At 42.6% G+C, this 17,635-nt stretch overlaps 1 protein-coding gene across 9 annotated transcripts in view; it reads left to right on the plus strand.

Moving 5' to 3' along the window:
- The window catches only part of ZMIZ1 (zinc finger MIZ-type containing 1), a 332,043-nt gene that overhangs the window by 107,488 nt on the left and 206,920 nt on the right, over nt 1-17,635 (plus strand). For all 9 annotated transcript variants that reach the window (XM_071748298.1, XM_071748301.1, XM_071748299.1 and 6 more), the window contains one exon: nt 12,450-12,532. The gene's annotated coding sequence lies outside the window, so the exon portion shown is untranslated. The remainder of the gene's footprint in view (nt 1-12,449; nt 12,533-17,635) is intronic.

Below are 17,635 nucleotides of genomic sequence, written 5' to 3' on the forward strand. Positions count from 1 at the left end.
ACCATCCCTAGCCTCTGAGTGTAAAGAAATTCAATTTGTTTTTAAAATAGATTCAATCCCTAGTTTTCCTGCTTCAACACAGCTTGGTGGATATAGGATCCCACAGAAGGCTCAGGGGGTTTAGTTTTGGGGCAAAGGAAGATCATTGGCAGATTTAGCATCATGAACATGTGCCCCAAGTTATTCTTAGCACGAATGGAGCTCAGCTGAAAGACCCCTGGTTTGTGTGCTGTTCTGCTGTGCTTTAAACTGATGCTGGGCATAATTGGCATTTCTTAAGGGGAAAATGTAGTGCTCTTCACTTACATTATGCAAAGGAAAATTAGTGACCAGATTAATAACAACAACTCATTTTTCAGGCATGGACTGGAAGGCAGTTGCATGGCAGTACTGTATGGGGAAGGAGTAGCCACTCAGTTTTTATACTGCTCTGGTTAATATTTCCCTCCTCCTTCTATCCTTTATGTTGACATTAACATTAATTAGTTACTTGCAGCAACCAAAAAGTATTGATGAAAGCCTGTGAACCCAATGTGCTTTGGTAAAATTAGTTTCCTGCTTAAGCAGATATTTTTCTAGTAATTGACATAAAGCAGCCTCAGACAGGGAGGAAGAGGCAAGCTGGTTGCATGATTAATTCCCCATGCTCTGTGATTATTTAATTTTTAAAGTAAAAAGAAGGCTGTGAGTGTGGGGCCAGATGCTCCACCCAGGTCCTCAGCTGAAGATTTGGCCTGAATAATTCATTAATGTGTTATCCTTTACATTCTCTTCAACTAGAGGTCTTGCCATAAGGGCACTGGAATTAGAAAACCTTCCTCTTGTTTTCCTTTGCTTTTGTTACATTACTGGAACATTACAGGAAATCCCAATGCTGGTGCAAAATAACAAATCCTAGGTGCAGATGGTACTTTGTGTCAAATGCAGTGTGGGGGAAATACCCCCCCATTTGTAACTCTCTTCTCTTAAATGCTTACTAATCACAGATGGTAAAGTGACTCATCTAAGGTTTTAAGGATACATTAAAGTGTTGGGGGTTTTTTTAGTTTTGTTTGTTTGTTGGCTTTTTGGTTCATTTGGTTTTTAAAAAGTTAATAAAGAGGGTTCTTTTTTTTTTTTTAATATCCCAGATAACCTAGAGATAAGAAAAGTGTACCAAATAAGAACTGATTCCAAATACTGATTCCAAATTTCAAAATCAGTTACCTGGTGCCAACCTTGTAGCTTTAATAAGATCTCCTCCCAAAAACTTACTCCTTTAAAAACAGACTTCCAAACAGCTCCTGTTCCCTGCTCTCTTACAGGATGTCTAATCCTCCTGATTTTCCCTCTGCTTTGTTTTCCAATTTCCCTTTTCGTGTCGGAATGTCTCAATATTATAAAAGGTCAAGGTGGTTTCTGTCTAAGTAATGGATTTCTCCAGGCTTTAAAAATGATGCCTGTTTATGGCCCTGCCATCTGCAGGAGCAGCAACCTATCATAAAGTTACTGTATTGATCTGTCACCAGTGCTGCCTTGTCTGCTAAATGAAAAATGGCATAAACTCATAACCTGGGCCAGCAGTTTTCTTATTGTAAGCCAGACAAAAATGCTATTGATCTTCTTTGCTTGAAGTGTTCTTTTCACAGCTTGCCAGCATCAACACACTGTTGTCCTTACTCAGGGCTAATTAGCTAATAATTTAATGCAACTGAGACAGCAGCCTCAGTTGGGTTCAGCAGCAAGGGAATCACTTCTGAAGTATGGAACCTTTTTTAAAGGGTGGTCATGGTTGCACTGCTTGTCTCAACTTTTCCCACTTCAGGTTGATTTCCTCTGCACTAAAGAGCTACAGAACCTGGGGCAGGCTGTGGCTTTAGCATCAGGAGGAAGCAAAACCCAAATGCAGTGTTGGTATCTGTAGTCTTGTATAGTCATGCACAGGCACTTCAGCTCTGTGATGGCTTCTGAAGTGAAATCAAATAGTTCATTGAATTAACTGTGGGAACCCTGTGGTTCCTGAGCTTCAGACCAGACAGATTCAGTCACGTCTGAGAAACAGTCAATGGGGCCTTTTTTTTTTGGTTGGTTCATTTTATTCTGTTGTTTCTCCAGCCAAACAAAGAATCCATTGCTAAGTTGCTTTCTACCAAAGCTTATATGGTGGATCCTCCTCCCTAAGAAGGATTTCTTCCTAAGAAATACATTTTTCTTAATCTTCCCACCTCTATGGAGGCCAGAGGGTTGCAAGGAAACCCAGGTTGGGAGCATAGAAGGATGGCATCAGCTCACACGTGTTTAGAACTCATAGGAGTCTTCCACAAGGTTTTTTGATCTTTTTTAATTCAAATATTTGTATAATTAGGTGTAAGAATGGAGACTGCTTGCTTTCAGTCCCTAGCTGCAAATAAGAAGCAATTGGTACAACTTTCAGATGGAAGGAGGTTTTCATCTTGAAGGCAGCTCCTTCTGTATGGTTTGGTCAGCCAGTGTGGGCCACATCTTAGTTTATATCTCAAAATTATGCATGAGTCAAGTTGTAGCTTTGTTTTCTGTTCCACATTGCTGAACACAATGTGAGGCAGGGTGTCCAAGGAGCAGAACAAACCAGATAATCCTCTAGAGAAATTACTCTTTACATTTCATACATGAATTTTTCTGGAGCTTGGGTCATATGTTGATGTTGTGTACGAAAAAGGAGATTAATCTATGAGGACACTTGAAATTTGCTTGGAATAAGGGAGCTTTTAATCTCTGTAAGGATCCTCAAAGTGCAGCTAACTGTTCTCATGTCCTAATGGCTCAACAGATGCTTCTGTGAACTGGAACACATCTGTCAGATTATGGAACTGATATGCCAGTGTATGGGATTTTAAATGACTGCCTGTAAATGGATATATTGTGATAAATATCATATAGATAGCAAGGATGTCCCTTTTTCAATAGTCCTGTAATAACATTTCACACCATTCACAGTATTCATTGTCACTCTCTGGGGGTTGCTATGGTCATGTGAAATGTCCAGCTTTTCCTTCATATCTTTGTGAACTTCTCTGGGGTTTTCTGCATCTTCTTGGCTCCTTTTTAACACACGCAGACTATTGAGTGGTAATTTTTAATAAAACAGCAAAACTAAAGATTTTTCTAAGCCTTTCTGAAGATTCCCAGTAGCCAATTCAGCTGATTTTAAACTGCACTCCCATCTGTCTAGGAAAGAAAGCAAAAAACATTAGTAGTCCACACATGAGCAGCTTATTAGTTCATTTGGTGTGTGCAGTACAGTGATTCAAGACTCATCTAAAATATTCATCCACAATTACTGGCACAGCACAGTTCAAAGTGCTTCAAATCTGTGGGCTTGACGGAGAAATTTAAGGAAAATAGCTGCAAATTGATTCTGTATGTAATTAATGAAACATTTCTTTCTTATGTAAATATGAAATGCTTGGGTGTTTTTGTCCCTTTTTTCCCTTTCCTTTTACTGAGCTCCCCCTTTCCTGACCTCCATTATATGTTTGTTTGTTTTATAGGCTGGTGGGTGGGCTGGCATGGGGGCATATTCTCTGGGGAGGAAGAATTAATAGCAGAGTTCTGTGACTCATTCACTCAGCAAACAGCTGTGTTCTCTCCAATTCACCCTTCCTCAGATGTCCATCCCACCCCCGGAGAGGAGCTGCCAGAAGGACACATTTGCCTCTGCCTAAGTTGTTCTGAAAGAAAATGAACTTTCCTTGCCTGAACCACATGGAAAGTGAGGTGCAGATGTGACCTCCCTGGCCAGCCCTGCTCTGGGGACACAGTGGAGCATCTCCAGCCACATCTCCAAGTGTCTGAGTGAGTTCTTAAGGCCTCACCTCTTGGAGGGTGGTGGCTTGGCCTCAGCAATGCCACCTCAGCTGGATGCTGGTGGCTTTAATGTGGCTTTAAAGCTTTTGGAGTGTTGGAGGGAAAGGGCTTTCAAGGGCAGGAGAGAGGCCAGCGAATGCTTATGCAGAAGTGGAGTCGGTGAGGCAGGATTGGGGTTTTGTTTAGGGTCTCTCCCTCCCTTTTTTAGTGAAATGAACCCACGTTTTACAAATGCTGTCAGTGGAAGAGTTTAAGAACACCCTGCAGTAAAACTTAGAGGATCCTGAGGCAATCTTCAGCTTGTTTGGAAGTGAGTGTCCTTCCAGCTCAGATGTCTGCCAATTGTGCAACATTGCCTGCTCTTGGCTGCCTCTCTGAGCTGCTGCTGACCTCAAGTTTCAGCACGGGTAGCCTGGCAGGGCTTGGCATGAGGGGAAGACCCTGGCCCCTGCCCTGCAGCCCTCCAGGGGACCAGAAATCCAGGATCCAGGGCTACCAGTTTGGAAATCTGCTTAACACACCAAGGAGCGTTCATCTGCTTACAGGGAAGATGGTTTGGGTGATAGTTTGCTTCTAGCTATCAAACTCCAGGATGTGACCCTTCCTCTGAGGCATCAGTGCAGTTACTCCTTTTGGTGGTTTTATTTTTCTGACATGAATTTGCAATTAAAAGGCTTGGAGCTCTACAGTTGTGTTGGGGTCTCCGTGTTGCAGCCCCATGGCACACCAGGTGCAGACACAGATTTGCAGGTACACACATGGTGTTGCATCTGGCAGAAGAAGGTGGTTGGGGTATGGTAGTGTTCAGAGAGCTGGTGTGAAGGTAGTTTAAAAAAAAAATAATAAAAAGAGTTGGCAGTGGAGAGATTTGAACTGGTGTGACATGTCCAGCTTCATGCTGGGAGAGATGTGTTCAGCCCTAAGTTTTGGTTCACCTGCTTGGAACAGTGGCTAAAAGCAATGAAACTAGTATTTGTAATTAGTAATTAATGAGTTGACTGGCAGCAATATAGGATGTTAATTTTTTTTTTGCCTTCCACACACGGGAACTCCTTTCCCTTAATGTAGGTCTTTAGCACATCACTTCAACTGCTTTCTGTTCAAATAATGGAAATCTGTGTATTGATGAAGTTTAAAGGGTTGTTAGGCAGGGGTGGTAAAAGGATTTCCCCCTGGTTTCACATTGCTAACATTATTAATTTCAGATAAAAGAATGTGGGAGAAGGAGATGGGTTGTGAATGTTTTCTCTACACAGTTTAGCAAAAGCTCTTAGATACTGGCTTTGATTTTTAAAATGAATGCACTGAATTTTTAACTTGCTTTGTTTTAAGCAGATGAACCAAAGGGGTTTTTGCTTTCTGCTGCTGGGGTCAGAGCCCTCTTTTGTCATTGTTATTTGAGGCAAGCAAAGGAAAATTTTGGAGATTTCAGTTAAGTTACACAAAAAAGTTTGTGTAAATGCAGGATCCAGCTGAAAACTACAGGCCAGGAGTTGGGGAGTGGTGGTGGTATGTACTTCCCACATGTAAAATAATGTTTTAAAAGTCCTTTTTAGCTAAGAAGAAATAGAGTTTTTTCTTATAAAACCAGGGCACAAAGTTCTGTATTTAAGGCTTTGTGGATTTTTTTTTAAAGTTTTCTTTAAAAACCATCCTCACTTCCACTCTCACAAGTGTAGTGATGTTTTAGGTTTCTTTCCCCCCCATATTTTTCCCTTAATGTAGGTTTTAGGGTGTTTTTTCCCCCAGCAGCAAAAAATAATGCACTACCTCTTTTCTATGCTACTGAGCTCTTTAGTAATGCCATAAAGATTAAAAAAAACAATAACGTAATAAATCCGCTGCCAAATATAAGACATTTGTTAGTCTCAGAGATGATGGCTTAATTTTTAGTATTCCTTGGTGTTTTATATCTTGACATTTCTTATGACCTACAATTAAAATTACTTCAGTGAAGTCTCAACTTCTATCCAGATTGCTGAGTGTGGTGGAGTGTCTCCAGGGAGAGCATTGAACAGCTCACTAAATCAATTTGTTCTTTGCTCCAAACAGATTAAATATGTTTTACCACTTTAAATTAAAAAATAAATAACCCCACATGACATAACTGCTACACATAAAATTAAAAAGGCACTCTGCACACTTTGAAGGGTAGTAATTTGGATGCCAATGCTGTGCTGATAGGATTCCACCAGAGAGGAATGAATGGTTAAAACCAAGCATGTCTGATCCTGTCTCCCTGTTCTCCCAGTCTCCCGTGAGAATTAAGTTGATGGCACACGACTTGGGTGGGTGCTCACTGCTGTATGTGGCAATAATCATCTTGAGCAGAGCCCCAGAGACTGCATCACCTCCCTGGAATTTTTTGTTTGTTGTTTTTTCTTTTTTTCAATTGTCCATACATGCTGCTTTCTTTTCAGGTCAGCCTTCTCCCACCTATTCCTTCAGCAAGAATCACTGCAGAACCTTCTTGTAACTCACCTGAACTCTTAGTTGATGCTTCCAAATGTAATTTTAGTGGCTATTCCTCCTGCCTTCAGCTGATTTTGTATCCAGCACACAGGGGAAGCAAAGGGAAGTCAGCAGCTTCTGGCAGGCTGCAAATCTTTCTGGGGAAAGTCAGATGCACTGGTTATGCCAGGAGCAGCCTTTTGTTCCTTCAAACCATGGCTGTGCTTGGGTGGATTATTGTTTAGGGCTCTGTAAGTACAATAGGACATAAGGGAAAGGAAAGGGGGAAAAATTTCTAAACCAAACCAAAACGTACTAAAAAAATTGCTACGGAAATAGATGGCGAATGGTTTCTAATAATGGGATTTTTCAAGATATGTCCAAGCTCCAGAGCAATGATTCAGCTTAAGCCAAGATGAATAATTCTTGTTATCCTCTGCCTGTGAGTTGGCAGCTCTGTGCTTTGCCAGGAGCTGAGGATGCTGCTTCTATGCTGCTGTCTGCTGAGGACCAGGTGGGAGCAGCTACTGCCATGGTCACTTGTGAAATGATAATGAATTGCAAGCTGCACTTCTATGGAATCCATCTGCCCCAGGCTGATTTTTTGCTGTGAGTGTGGGGCTGAGCTTGGGCTGGTTCCCTTTGCACAGAGTAGGGGCACCAAATCTTTCCTATTTCAGCTCATCCCAAAGCCACCTGCATAGCTCATTCCTTTGCAGCAAAGACACCAAAGTGCCTGTCCTCCTGCTTCTCTTTCCCTCCTACAGCTTCCACCCTTTCCTCCCTCCTGGGTCTGGATCTCCTGATCCAGTCTTGTATCCAGCCCCTTAAATCTGGAGTGCAGAGGGAGGTGAAGTCCTGCCCTGTCAACTCGAGGGTTTCCAGGGTTGTGGTAACAATCTCTATTTTTCCCTCCAAACACCCAACCTGTCTTGCCTTGCTTACTTCAGCATCATTTGATGCTCCTTTGTCACCTAAAATCTGCAGACTGACCCTTTTTTTCAGCAGAGGACAGCATCTGATGCTCATCAGGCATACACTCAGTGTTGGGGTTGTTTTAGAAATTCAAAAAAGGCCAAAACTTCTGAGTTGCTAGTGGTCTGTGATGCCTAACAAGGGCTGCATATAATATTTAAACACTTCATACAAGTTTGTACATTTTCCTGCATAGCAGAAGTGCTCTCACTGACCCCTAAGCTTATTTAGGAAGTGCAGCACTTTGTGTTCTTCACTTATGACCCAGTTACAGCCCTGGATAAATGAAATGTTGGGATTGCTGACATGCTGTGGTTTTACAGGAATTTTGACTTTGAACAATATTCAGCAGTTCAAGGACAATAATGCTGAAACTTGGAAATAACTTGAGGAGAAAAATACCCTGAAGTGCACCTGCCTTATGTATTTATGTAAGAAGATTGTACAACACACTTACTTATCTTTGCAGTATTTCTGCTTTCCAAGAATTTCTCTGTCTGTTTTGATTTGCCATCTCTTATTTTTTGTTGTGTTATGTAGATGCCAAGTAGTATTTTGAGTACTGAAGGGGTTGCTCTTGGTTACCCTTAGTATTTTATTTATTTATGGTTATTTAATTCCACCGAGGTGTAAACAGTGAGCTACTGTAGGGTCCCCCTTGTGTTCCTCAGATGACATATGGGGCTCCAAGAAGATCTGCAACACTCCAGGAAGGTGTTTAATAGTTATGTCCTTACACCCAGTGGGATTTGGGCATTATGAGAAAGCAGGAGAAGTTTTTTGTGCTTGACCTTTGTTTTGGTTCTGCTCTGAAAGGGGGGTTTGCACTCCATGATCTTCACAGGTCCCTTCCAACCACTGACATTCTGTGATTCTATCACCTAAGTCCATTGAAATGATAGGATTGAGATTTAGGAGGCCTAAAGGTGACCTCTGTGTTGTTACCCTGTTGAATTTCTCCAATTTCAGTGTTTCTTATGTACTTTAAGACTTGCTGTGATGCATATTTTGCTCTCAATGTTTCCCTTATGTATATTGACATTTTCTCTTCATTAATCTTGGCAAAATCACTAAGAAGCAGAGTGCCACCTTAAAAGAAAAAACATTGAAAGGGTCTGGAATGTTGGGCCAAAATCACTGGGTTTGGTGGCAGGGGCTGCAGGGCTGGGGGCTTGGATGCCCAAGGTTCTCCCCAGGGGACTGTGACTGCTTCAGACTGGAATTAGGGCCCCCCTGGGGGTCTGCAGCCACCCCAGACCAGAGTGGGGACATCCCTGGGGGACTGGGATTAGTGGAGAAGATGAGTCCAAGCTGGGAGAGGGGAAATCAAGTGAAGCAGCAAGGAGTGATGGAAGGACAAATGAGAAGGGAGGAGGAGCAGACAGAAACCCTTGTGCCTGCAGTCCCCAATCCACAGCCTCCTGTTCCTTTGCCAAAGGCATTGGGATATGGAAGTATAAGGCATTGGGGAGGGAAGGGGAGTTAGGCTTGGAAAGCAGGAGGAAAAAAGGTGTTGATTCAAGTGTTGAGCCTTGGGAAGGAGGAGGAAAGGAGTTTCCCTCAGTGTTTGCTGAACTGCTTGGTCTCCTTTTTCCCCCCAGCTCCTGAAATGGTGATTAAAAGTGCATTAATTGGCAATAAATAAAGCAAAATTCCCTGAGTTTGTATGGCCCGTGACATACAGAAAACAATTTGGGGGGATTCTTGTGCTATTTTGCTAGTTTTTAGTCTTTGGGCTTCATGTTAATCCCCTCTACAGCTTTGCTTTTGAACTTTGGAAGCCTAGAGGTATATCCTTTAAAGCAAACAAGCCTAAATCTAAAAAATGGGGGTTTTTTTTTCTGTGATGATGAGATGATGGAGAGCTGGCTTTAGGAAAAATTCCTAATATTGCCAGAGACACAATAAAATCACCAGAGCTGACAGCCCTCTTGGGCTGCCTCTCTTTGCTCCTTTTTTGCAGCCTTCCCTGCTTATTTTTGGCCATCTCCTTCACTCTGCTTATTTTCTTGGTATGATCTACTTGGAGCAAGGGTTTTGGCTATTCTGCACTTGTAAAGCACCATATAGAAACTGCTATAGAAATCACCCAGTGCCTGGGATTTCCAACAACGAGCAGTTGGTGGCCAAAAAAAAGGATTTGGCCAAAGCACTGGAGTTTTTGTGCTCCCTCTGCTGGATCTGGCAGAGCAGGAATTGGCTCTCTCTTGCCCAGTTCACACCCAGCATCTCCCTGTTTAGGCACTGGTGGGGATTTTGGGAAGGACTCTGAGCTTTCCAGCTCCTGCAGCTGCCTCCCCATGGAAGGTGAACCTGGTACAGGTGTGAAAAGGACTGTGTGGAGTGGAGTTGTACCCTGAGAACATGGTTTCATGCTGGGAAAGGGGGGGCTGATGCTGAGTTTAAGGTGTCTCTGGTTGTCTTTTTTTTTTTTTTTTTTTTTTTTTTTCCCCCACCCATCTGTTCTTGTTTTCAGCTATCACCTGTTACCCTCAAACTGTGCCCGTGAGGCTGCTTTGGAGATCTTCCTAGAAAGAGGAGGGGATAACAGATCAGGCTTTAATAAAAAGCTAATATTACTTTTAAGAAACTGTGAAGCAGAGCTTGGGGCTGGTGTTTAGGGCACAGGAAGAGGCTGGGGTGGTGGTAGGGAGGATGCTGCAGCCCCTGGGCAGGCAGCATGGTGAAACAGGGGAGCAGATGCTGGTGGGGACAGTGCCAGTCTCCTCAGAGTAAGCTTGAACTTAATTTGCCAAGAGAGTGGGTGGTCTGTAATGGGAATTCACAGAAATGTTAATGGGAGAGTCCTTTTCAGAGGTGCTTTATAAAACAAAGTAGGAATCGTGGTACCATTTTTGACAGGCAAAATGAAAGAGCAGAGGATTGGGGGGAATTGAAACCTTGATTTTTGTGTGTTGCAGCAATGCAGTTAAAGCAAGTTTAAAACTCCTGTGCTGTGTTGGCACAGCTCTTCAATGAGGCAACATGCTGAAGGAAATGAGTTCAGCTAACCAGGCAGCTGCACAAAACCAGGTTGTCAGCAAGTGGTCAGGAGAAAAAGGTGAGAAGTAAAGTTTAAGCTGCAGGGAAAATGCTGCAGCCCAGTTTGCCAAAGTCCCATCCTGTTGTACCTGGACTGGTACCCAGCTCCTGGGGCAGGCAGAACAGAAGTTTATCCTTTGTGGAAATTAAGCTAGAAGTTGGATAAGTAACTAATTCCAACTTCATTTAAGACCCAAGTCTGGATTAGCTGAGGAACACATACTAAATCTGAATCAGTGAACGTGTTTTCCCTGGACTGTATAAGCAGAACAAAAGCACTGGGAAAAACTTCTGGATGAGAATAAATGTGTTCTGGGTGGATAGCATTCACAGCTCAAATGAGGCCTCAAAAGGCTATCATTCACCCAGGGTGCCTGTCAATATGTAACTTCTCTAGAAGTGCTGTTATTTGTGGGACAAGAGCACCAGCAGAGCTCCTGCCTGAAGCAGATGGTCCCTCGGTGGCACTGAGTGAGTCAGGGATGGGATTGCTGTTTCTAACATATTTTTATCAGACATATATTTATTCTTTGTTTATACTGTATCATCAGAGAACAGAACTAGGTGGTTGCAGAACAAATACTGAATGCAAAAAAGTTATTTAAAATAACTTGAAGTTTTTCTCTAGCAAGCTTAAAGTCACCTCTGACTTTTGCATCTTGAGAGTTGTTACGGAAGTGTCTGTTCCAGCAACTGCTCCTTGGGGAGGAACCTGGACTGGCCATGAATTGTCTGCCTTAATTTTTTCTGTAATACTTTTTGACAAGCTGAACAGGAGCCAGCAGTGTGCCCAGGTAGCCAAGAAGGCCAATGGTATCCAGGCCTGGATCAGGAACAGGGGGCCAGCAGGTCCAGGGAAGGGATTCTGCCCCTGTGCTCCTCCCTGGTGAGGCCACAGCTTGAGTCCTGTGTCCAGTTCTGGGCCCCTCAGCTCAGGAAGGAGATTGAGGTGCTGGAGCAGGTCCAGAGAAGAGCAAGGAGGCTGTGAAGGGATCCAGCACAAGTCCTGTGAGGAAGGGATGAGGGAGCTGGGGGTGTTGAGGCTGGAGAAGAGGAGGCTCAGGGGAGACCTCATCACTCTCTACAACTCCCTGAAAGGAGGTTGGAGCCAGGGGGGGGTTGGGCTCTTTTCCCAGGCAACTCTCAGCAAGACAAGAGGGCACAAGAGGTCTCAAGTTGTGCCAGGGGAGGTTTAGGTTGGACATTAGAAAGAATTTCTTTACTGAGAGGGTGATCAGACATTGGAATGGGCTGCCCAGGGAAGGGGTGGATTCTCCATCCCTGGAGATATTTCAAAAGAGCCTGGATGTGGCACTCAGTGCCATGGGCTGGGAACTGCAGTGGGAGAGGATCAAGGGTTGGACTTGATGATCTCTGAGGTCCCTTCCAACCCAGCCATTTCTATGATTCTATGACATTTGATGGGAAAAACATTTCCCATGCCAGTTATTTGCAGTTTAGTCACACGAGAAGCAAAAAGCAGTCATCTTATTCCTTTCCTCAATACTTGCTGAGAACAAGTGTCGTGTAAGGTTGTAAGGAGACCTTGTCTGCCTGCTGAAACAGCATGTAAGAGAATACACACAGCCCAGAAACATTCCCTGCTCTCCCTTTGCAGGCTTTATTATTAAAAAAGCCTTTCCTGGAAGTTGCAGTGCTTTGCCAACATAGTCCATAATCTTGCTTTGTGTTGCTACAGACAGGACAGTGGGTTTGAGGTATTTTTGCATATTTGCTTAAGCAGAGTTTGGGGCTTGGTTTACTTTTTTTTCATGGCACTTCTCACAAGAGTTAGCAAGTACCCTTTTTAAAAAGGATAAAGGAGACTTCAGCGTGACTTTCAATGGAAAAGCAATTGCTATTTGTCTTGGGAAATTCTAATGTAAACCTCAAAAGATTTCTTAATATCTTTTCCTCATCTCATCATGACAGGCAAGAAAACCTGTAAGACTTAAACTGCTGGAGTGAGTTCTAAAAGCCTGGGGAGTGGCAGCACTGGGCTGAAACCCCAACCCAGCATCACATCTGTCCTCCAGACTTGGTCTTGGGACAGCCCAATGATCTTCATTCATTTCAGGTCTGCTCAGTGAGCTTCTTCAAATGCTGCCATTTAGGCAGGAGAATGGAAATGTGATGTATTTGTATTTTTATTGCAGGAAAATGGATCTTGTTGCGTGAGGGTGTCGAGGAAACAGCCCCCTGCTACTGAGAGGAAGAAAGGCCAGTGGGAAATATTCAGGTAGGAAAGCTTTATGGACCATCACTTGTGGCCCTCCAGTCTTTTTCCAGACACTGCATTTTATTTTATGCTTTAATGGCTGATCTGCTCACTATCAAAGTTTATTTGTTGTTTTAAGAAGCAGTCCTGTTTGGTCAATTGATTGCAACAACAAAACACTGCAAGCAAAGCCCTCAGCATAAACATTCCTGGGGCTATCCCTGGTACAGTATTGATCCTGATACAGAGTACAAACAAATTACTCTTTGCATGAACCATTCAAGCTATAAAACAGAGCAATAATATGTTCCACTTGCTGTCAATAAATGTGTATTTATAATAAACAAAGTAAAAACCTCTGAATAAAAATGAGCAGTAGTTTCAGTAGCGTGTTCAATAGCTCATGTCCAGCTGTTGGATGAAAAAGAGTGGGCACTCCAGGGTCTCTGTTGCCTCCCACTCTTAAAGGAAATAAATCTTTGCAAATTTGTTCTGTTTCTGCTTTTGTTTTGGGTTTTCTCAGATGTTTTAAGCACTTCAGAAAGCAATAGGTTATCTCATCTTTGCCATATTACCAGCGTAGTTCAGAGCTTCTCAAGAACTTGGTCTGTATCTTAATTTTTCTGTGGAGCAGCTGCCTTTCCTTGCACTCTAATGTGGGCTGTCTCCACTTTTGCTCCTCTTCACGTGCCCCTGGCATTTCCTTACATAAGAAAAAAGTATTAAAGAAACACTTGTGTGTTTGTAGTTGTTTGGAATGCAGCTGAAATTAGGGGAGGGAAGGAATCAGTACCCTTGTGTCTGTCACCACTGAGGATGCATGGAAGATATCTGAACCCCATTTCCAAAAGGGGAAAGCTAAGGTTCATCACAACATAGCTTTTATTTTATTTTATTTTATTTTAATCTGCTGTACTGTATGGATATGATCCTCCTCCCTCTCATCCATGTTTTCAGTCCTGCACTTTGATGAGCTACAGACAGTTGACCCGAAGGCATTTCTTGATGAACATTTCTGTCTGCTCACAGCCTTGAAAAACTCAACCTTTTCAAGAGCTGTATGGGAGAAAAATGTGTAAAACTAATATTAATAGGCTGAAAGAGAGGGGAGAGGGAAGACTAAAGTGAAAAACTTGCTTCCAGCAGAAATGCCAGCCCTCTTTTACCTCTGATACTTGGAAGCATTTCTGACATGGCTACTAAAGCAAATTAGTGGTGTGTGCCTGGCATTTGCTGAGCTTTTGTACCCCAGGACTGTCTTCAGTTTCCTGTGGTGCTGCTTTCTCCTTTTTTGTTTTAAAGCAAAACACAAATTTCTACTGATCCTCAACTATTACTTTATTATTGATCCCTACTCCCTACATCTCAAACAACTACTTCCAAGTAATCCACATGATTTATCTGTAAAAATGAAAGCTCATGACTCCAGTTCACATTTTGAGTTGTTTTTCATAATGTTTAGAAAGGCTCATGTGCATAAATCATTTCACTAATAGCTCTAACTGAAAGGACTCTGGAAAACTATGAGAAGGAGAGGTCTTACCTAGGCTGTAATTTCTTGCAGCTGTATTGGTTGTAACTATTAAGAGATTTACAGGACATTGCAAATAGTTTTTCTTGATTCCTTAAAGAGTATATTGTGCTTTAAGTTCCCTAAACATGTCTAAGATATTGGTCTCTTACTCTAAAAACAGTAAGTGCAGGCATAGAAATGTGGCAAATAATAAAAATTAAGAAAGTGCCCACCAAAACCCACTCAGTTTTGAAACAGTACTTCTGAATTTTTCATGGGGATTTCCCTAAGCTTGAATCCTTGTGTAAAAAATAAAATAAAAATCCCTTTTCTGTTCTGTGTCTCGGGAAAGAAGTTCTTTGCTGTGCCTTCAGGTCCCGTGGCCTCAGTGCTGTAGAGCTGGAATGTTTGCCATGGTATTTCCGGAGGCTTCCTAAACACAGAAAGAACCAGGGGGCTTTGGAGAGTTGGGGGGGTTTTTGTTTGTTTGTTTGCTTGGTTTAAATTAGTATTTTCCCCCTCCACGTTTTTGGTTTTTTTTTTTTGTTGTTTTTTTTTGGCAGCCTGATTATATTACATTTTAAGTGTGGTTTTAGGTTGCTGGGTTTTTTATTATTTTTATTCAGAAGGGGTTTTGTTTGATCAGCCCAATAAATATTATAAATTTTATGATAATATTTTTTAAAGAGGTAAGAGATTTGGCAGTTTTTTAACTAGAATTTCATCTAGAATTATTTCTTTCTTGGTGTCATACCTGGCAACCCACATATTAAGCCTAACTCTGCTATTTAGATGTTCTTAATGGTTCACTTTGGGCCTGTGTCCCTGTGAGTGGCATTCAGTAATGTGACTTGAGAGCTGTCATCTTGCAAGCCAGGGCAATGCAAACAAAAGATGAGCACTCAAAGGAGGTTACAGCAAAGACCCATTTCCTCAGCCCTGCTGCTCCTGGAATCCCCAAGTCAAATCAGATAAGCCCAGAATTAGTTCTGGCTCCTGGGATGTGAGGGTTAAGATGATGCAAACCTCTTCCTTCTATCTCTAGGAATTGCAGATGCTCTTTTGGAGATTTTGCAAGCACCAGCTCAAAGTTAGAGTGGGGAGGACTTTGTGTTAGGACCTTTGTGTCCTCTCATGGGTTTGGTGATTTCTTAGTGGGGAATTGGGCTGAAAGAGATCCTGCTGTCCCTCTGACAACCCTGGGATGGCAGAGATTCATCTTCTCCTCCTTTTCTTTCCTTCCAGCAGAGCTGAGCTGCCTGTTGAACAAGAACTGATCCATTTTAGAAATTACCCTGCAAAAATGGGAAGGGAGGGGGCATGAATGGACTGTTTTGAGTTTAAGCAACTCCATTGGCTGCACAAGACCTTAAAGCTGTCCTGACAGTACCAGGGAGAAGTGTGGAAAGGGCAGGGCAAGGTGAGCTGGTAACAAGTGGTTTGAGGCAGGAACTGCTTTTTCCAGCTTTGCCTCTGTGAAAAATCCCCCCAGCAAGGTGGCCGTGGCTTCCATCAGGGCAGAACAAAAGGGGGAAGATTTATAACCTTATCAATATGGGTTTGTTGCTGAGTCAGAGTATAAATCACATCAGAAGTTCCACAAAGGTGGCACAGCCTGTCTTAGAGCTTTAAAGCATGAAGCATTTGGCTTTTTCCCAGATTGAGGCCCTGAGCTGGTCATGCCAGGAGGAGTAGATCTGGAATTGTGCAAGAGCTTGGCTTCTGTGCATGCTCAGGGCTCCTTTCTCATTCATCCTCCCCTATCCCAAACTTTTTGAAGCCCATCTTGAGTGTGACTACTGTTTTAATTATGTTCCCCTGGTGTGGATGTGTAGCATCATTTGCTTTAATAAAGTAAGACACACAGCAGCAGCAGAAAAGGCTGGATGGAGGTTTGAGGAAGGGAAATTGTCCCCCAAACCAGCTTTATTGACAGAAATAGATGTAAGAAAACATGAGCACCTTCCCATCTAAAAGAAGACAGGAAAAACCAGGTGAGGTTATTGTAGTGATCATTTTGGAAGTGCTCCCGTGCTATAGGGGTAGGCAGAGAGGCAGAGATGGTTTGGCAATTGCTGCTCTGGCCACTGATGTCTGAGCCACTACTTCTGTTTCCATTTCTGTAATTTCAAATCAAGTCTGAAGGTAGCCAGATGAACTGGTAATGCTCCCACTTTTCTGGGTACTCTTCCCCTGGACATGTCAGGATTGGACTGGGGGTTATGGAATGGAGAGCCCTTTTTTCCCCCCTGCTTATCTGTGTGGTTGTTGGTAGAAAACTCTTGGGTCCTGTGACTTAAAACACATCCTATGGTAACTGGACAAAGTTTTTTGGACTGGTCTAGTCCAGAATGTTGATACCCACTGATTTGTAGCTAGAGCAGTTGGCACTGTGGACCAAAGAAGTAGTCTTGAGCTGTACGTGGGGAAAATAACAGTGGTTCCATGAAGAACTTAAATTATAAACACTAGAGAGTCTGGATTTATCCTTTGTAAAAGCCAGGATGCAAAAGCAAACTGTGTTTTAAGCTGAGCATTGTCTGCTTGTATTTGGGCTTTTCTTCAAGTGAGCATGGAGAAATGGGAAGATACACACAAGAAATCTTGTGCAGTGTAACTGAGTAAAATGTTGGTAACTTCTTTCTTGAATTGATTCCAGTGCTGTGCTTTTCAGTAAAAGGTTCAAGTGCCTTAAGTTTTAGGTGAAAAAGGGACAAAAATCCACTTCTCCTTAGGCAGTTGAAATAATTTACTCAAACTTTGATTTTTTAGGAGATATTCATAGAATCACAGAATCATAGAATTGGCTGGGTTGGAAGGGACCTCAGAGATCATCAAGTCCAACCCTTGATCCACTCCCGCTGCAGTTCCCAGCCCATGGCACTGAGTGCCACATCCAGGCTCTTTTGAAATATCTCCAGGGATGGAGAATCCACCCCTTCCCTGGGCAGCCCATTCCAATGGCTGATCACCCTCTCTGTAAAGAAATTCTTTCTAATGTCCAACCTAAACCTCCCCTGGCACAACATGAGACCTCTTGTGCCCTCTTGTCTTGCTGAGAGTTGCCTGGGAAAAGAGCCCAACCCCCCCCTGGCTCCAACCTCCTTTCAGGGAGTTGTAGAGAGTGAAATTTCTTTCAATTTTCATTGTTTTCTCTTGTTCTTTAGCTTATTTTGTTCTTTACACTGGATTTTACCTTCTGTGCCTTTGTGAGAATGTGCAAAGATTTTTTACAATTAATTTTGCACTGGCAATCTGTATATCTGAATATTGATTTTCATGCCATATGGCTACACCCCCATCTAAGACTTCCCAAGCCATTTTCAGGACATTTTATTTAGGCAGGCCAATGGTTTAAACTTTTTCTCAAAAGCTCCTTGTTCTTAATTGTCTTTGACAGTGGTTGGGAAAGATGTCACTTCTGCACAGTGAAAACCAACGAAAAGAAATTGTATTTTTAATGAAAGATTCTCAATCTGGATGAATTGATACTGGCAGTGTGGTTTTATTTTGCCTACACAAAAAGCAGGGTACACATGCTGAGTGTGCAGAGAGGCCTTTTAGGCTGAGGTACTTCTTTTGGCAGCTGGCTTCTGAATTCTTTTCTTCTG

Source organism: Heliangelus exortis, chromosome 7 (assembly GCF_036169615.1).
Source record: "Heliangelus exortis chromosome 7, bHelExo1.hap1, whole genome shotgun sequence".
Lineage (NCBI taxonomy): Eukaryota > Metazoa > Chordata > Aves > Apodiformes > Trochilidae > Heliangelus > Heliangelus exortis.